The sequence below is a fragment of the Gossypium hirsutum genome, chromosome D04 (genome assembly GCF_007990345.1).
Source record: "Gossypium hirsutum isolate 1008001.06 chromosome D04, Gossypium_hirsutum_v2.1, whole genome shotgun sequence".
NCBI lineage: Eukaryota > Viridiplantae > Streptophyta > Magnoliopsida > Malvales > Malvaceae > Gossypium > Gossypium hirsutum.
The window spans coordinates 10715779-10720979 of NC_053440.1; the positions used below are offsets into that span (position 1 = coordinate 10715779).

At 31.4% G+C, this 5201-nt stretch overlaps 1 long non-coding RNA gene across 1 annotated transcript; it reads right to left on the minus strand.

Annotated features, from left to right (window-relative positions):
- Positions 1-205: 205 nt before the first annotated feature.
- On the minus strand, positions 206-2392 carry LOC107891235 (uncharacterized). The gene is made up of 3 exons (XR_001682157.2): positions 2091-2392; positions 627-721; positions 206-491 (listed from the first exon to the last, which is right to left on the minus strand). It is a non-coding gene; the product is annotated as an uncharacterized lncRNA (long non-coding RNA).
- Positions 2393-5201: the final 2809 nt, after the last annotated feature.

Here is a 5201-nt window from a genome sequence, read left to right on the forward strand (position 1 = left end):
AATACTTATATTTGATAAGCATATGAAAATGAAAGTCGAGACAAGCAGAAGGAAAGGATATAATTAAATGGTGTCGTTTGCTTCATTCCCACTTCCCTCACTTAGCTTGTAAGCTACCAGAAGGTCATGTCATTATTGATTTTAAAATGCTCGGTTAAGGTTCCCATGCATCCTACACTTACTAACACATCTGTAGCAATGCAACTAACAAAAGTTAGTCTTTGATCATACAATTATCCCAGCAAACAGCAAAGCATTCCAATCACTTTCAGCATTTCAAATCCCACTAATTTCGTACATACAGCGATCCATCATAGAGCTAAAGAAAACAAACTAGACTAGTACTATTTAAGTCCTTTCCTTCCCTTCTTCTGGATTCAAACACGGCCCCACTTAAACAAAACTGAGAATCATTGACAGGCACTCAAACAAACTGCAACAAACCCTTAGATTCTACATGTTTCCTCAACTGGTCTCCGACTTCTCCAATGCTACCACAAAAAAAATAAAAATAAGGCAGTCAGTAGAGAAGGCAATTCTAAACAAAGCCAGCACTAAGATGAACAGAAGCATGAGATACAGAGGAAGTCCAAACAGAATGAAGGCAAGAAAGAAAGACAGCTTACTGTTGTAGTTCAGAAGCTTCTCAATGAGGTCAACATGAGTCATAAGCATTCTCCTACAGCAGTACCGAACCAATCCCAAAGCATCAAGAGCATCTCTGCATGTCAAACAATTTACATTTATAGCAATGATACATAAATTTAATTATGATTCGCATCAACTTGCAATTCAATATTATCAAATACATTCTTGGTCTCTTATCCTTCAGCCTATAACACTAACAAAAATTGATAATTTTGCATTTGGAGGGGCCAGTTAAAGCATGCAACACATGTTTTTAAAGCAGGAAACTCCATCAGCAGTCCCCTCTCTTAACTTTGGGAGGATAAAACTTACACTAACTCTTGATGTTTCAATGTTTACCTCTATACCTCAAAAACTAAAGCAAAAACTAAAGCTGATATACTTGAATGCTTTTCATATAAATTAAAAAAAAAAAACAAGATGAAACAAAAAACAGATCACATCGAATCCATCAAAGAATTTCCTGTATAATTTAAGCTTGCTAAAGCTATAAAATATCTAACAAAGAAAATTAAAGTTTGGTGCTTTATCTGGAAGCTTCATTGTGGCTGTTGTTTGGTTCATATTCTGGAGGACACCCTTTTCACCTTTACTAGAAATTACCTGAAAACCCAGCAAAATGGTTCGGCATGTGATGATTGTTTTTAATAAAATATCTAAATAACAAGGACAACCATTTGTTAGAAATTAGAAATTATGGAACATCCTATAGGGCCAAAATCTAAAGTCTAGCAAACAGATTTGAGCTATATATGATGACAGTGAAGTAACATGTAATATCAAACCAAAAATGAAAGCAGAAACAACTGTATATGCCATGATACAGACACGTATGTAAAAGAAGGGGAAAACAATATCATAAGCCAAATTACATCTCGCTTTACAAAATATTCTTGGACATAAGATATACAAAGAGGATATTGCTTTCCCAGAATCCCTATCACTTAAATTCTAACCTGCCTGATTATTTCCATTTTCAACATCACATGGAAAATTATAGAAAGTAAACTCAGAACAGAAAAGGTCTGGGATAAATTGAAGTCAAATACCCATTACAAAAGGTCTGGGATTTGCTTCCAAGAACAGAAAAAGAGTGGTCTATTAAGTCTATCTTTGAGTTTAGAGTCAGACAATTAGTTAGGAATTATGTTGTCTTGAGTTTACTATAAATTCATGGAAATTCCATTGTCATATTTCTACTTTCTTCTCTCGACTGATTCACAGCACAAGGGTAAAACCATGATTCTTCTATTCTTATCAACTAAAATAGTTTGGAAGAGTTACGAAGCGAGAAAAAGAGGCACAAAACAGAAGAGGCAGAGCAAAACAGCAGTAGAGGCACAAAACAGTAAAGCAAAAGAGGCACAAAAGCCAGAATTAAAAAGTAAATAAAAACAAAGCATAACTAATAATTAAAGAGAAGAAGAAGAAAACGAACTCACCTGCGGAAGAGGAACAAAGAACAGGAAGGAGCTTTCACAGCGAAAATGTGAAAAAAATAGGTATAGAACTTTCACAGCAGAGGAAAGAACGTTTTTCCAAGGGGGAGAAGACAGGTTATTTTGGTCATTTATCAGCCAAAAGCACTTCAAGCTTTTTAGATGGTGAAATTTTCAGCTTCTCCATCAGGAAAAAATAACGTTAGATGGAGAATTTTTTGAGAAGATGGAGGCCGTTCTTCTCTCCTTTTAAGAGAAAAGGACTTTTTAACGCAAAAGTCCATTTAAAACGCAATAAAGAACGGGGCCTAAATCATCAAAATTTGACGGCAGTATTGAATTGCTTCTCGCATTTCATTCTTCTTCGGCGATAATTCTTGGTTCTGATGACCGTAATTTGTCAAATTGGTCGTGACTTGATCGTTGATAGAGATTGAAGATTCAGTAGATTTCTTCCTCCTTTTTTCTCCATCAAATGAAATCGAAATGAAAAAACAACAACAGGACAATGCGAAATTAACAATTTTTTTTCTAAAAAAAATTAAATTTAAAATGGTCAAAGATATATTTTATAAATTCATTTCAAAATCTATTTATTATGAGTTAATAATTTATTATATATTTAGACTATTTATTTATTCGCATTTTGTAGATTTTTTAATGTATTTTTATTATTTTTCTTGTATTTGTATCACTTGGGTATATTTGTATATTATATAAAAAATTATTCACATCTTATATATTTATATTTTAAATAATTGTTGATATCCCGGTAAAACGAGTGTAAAACTTAGTTATTTTAATTTTAAGATTATCTTCTATTAATTTAAAAATATATTATAATTTTAAAATAAATAATATTTGGTACACTATTAGTAGAGTTTAAAAACTCCACAGCAGGGTTAGGGGTTGACAAATGTCATATAGAAATATAGTAAATATTTAAAAAGAGGGACACGCCACAATTTTTTAAGGCATCTTATGAAATAAAAAAAGTACAATGTTAATATACCAAATACTAATGTTATTTTTTATTAAATTTAAAATTTTGGATATATAGATAGATTGGGCTTTTGTTCCAAAATAATATAAAAATATTAATTACCAGAATAATATGAACTTTTTTTAATTAACCGAATAATATGAACTAAGCATGGTAATCTCAAATAGGTATGACGATTGACAATTTAGGGTGACAACAATACATTTATTCTATTAAAATTAGACATTGCATTATGCCAATTTGGGGTTTCCATGCACAGTCCAAATATTATTGCCAAAAAAAAATTGTACAAAGATTGAATAGAAATTTTCCCTTTTCTTTTCCCTTGCACTATCCCCAGTTATTTGACCTATTAGCTTTTCTTTTCTTTTTTAATATATTCTTTATTGATTATGTTGGATTTGGTGTCCTAAGTGTAATATTTTTGTCAATGTACATTTGTAATTTTTTGAACAAATTGGTTAATAAAATTATTTATGAATTAGATTAATATTTTGTATATTGTCCTCACATGGTTTTTGCACGTAAAGTAAAGATAGAGACATAGATGTGACTATCTGGACTGACAGCATATCGAACTAGACTAAAAAAGAATAGATCATAAATCGTTTATGGATTTATTCACTTGTGACGTTCATAGTGTGGCATACCTAAATCTCGATTGGATGGCGGACTACGTATGCATGACTCGTACATTTTGATGTAAGTAAAATCCCCAGTTCAAATAGATAAGGAATCGAAAGCTGATGCGTTGGGTATATGACTTCTATGGTACATAGTGTCATTCAAAACAGTGGAATTGATAGCCCGAGACAATGGTAAATGACATCCTCTCATTAGCATTACATTGTTGATGAAAAGTAAACGTGGTCATAGGTCGTTCGTCTTTGTGATAAATGTCTTGATTACTATTTGATAGTAATTGACTTTTCATGAAGGAAGATGTAATGATTACCATGAGATAAAATAGAATTATATTGGGAGAATGAATATTATCCCAAAGAGATTAAGGATATCCAATGAGAGTAACACACTCATTACAAGGTCATTGGATGAGTACTGAGTAGTTGTGTAATAACCAGTTTTTGAGTCTGATCGGAACAGTGGTTTCAGGACCACTTAAACGAGTAAAAATATTTATTATATTATTTTAATAAGTTTTACAGCATGATGGAATTATAGTATAAAAATTTTATTAAGAAATTTTACTGTTTAAATACTTAATTTGATAAAAAAGACTTAATCGAGTAAATTGTAAAAGTAACATGCTATAAGTTAAGAGTAATTATTTGCTGATAAGTTGAATGAGAGGTCCTTATTATGTTGTTGGACCAATGATAGTGGTGCTGGTCATAAATGACCTAAAAACATGTGAATTATGCTTTTATTTCATTAAGGTTAATTTGGTAAAATGGTTATTAACATTGATTTAAAGTAAAAACAAAACAGAAAGTGGCAGTCATTTTTCCTTCTGCACGATTTTAAAGTTTAGAAAGCCAAAGTCATGGCTTTTACATTCGGCCAAGCTTAGATTTTCAATTAGGATCAAGATAAACAAATATCGGAACTTGATCGGGGAAACAAAAGTTAGACGGGTAGACGAAAGTATTCGAGCAAATACGAGGTAAGTTCGTGTAGCTAGAATTGAATTATTAAATATTTGTAATTGTCAAAAAATGAATGTATGTAAGTTGAATGAATGATATACTTGAATTTTAAATTACCGGTATACTATTATATTATTGTTTACATGAATGCAAATGAAATGTTACAAATACTATATACGTTATATAGATTTGGCATGATAATAGGCATTGAATATGAAATTTTGAGTATTTAAATGTATGTACTTAATAATATTAGATATATATATACACATATGAATTGAGAAATTGAGTTATTGATTTTTCATTGGTTAATTGATGAAATTGGATAATACTGAGCCCGTTTGAACTTTAGAAAATTGTCAGATACGAGTGACTTGTCACTAGGGTTACCGTTTGGTCGAGCTCCTACATTTGTTGCGAACTCACCACAGCTCGTATGAGCTTACCATTTTAGCTCTATGGAGCTTACCATTTCAGCTTTACGGAGCTTACCGTTTCAGCTCA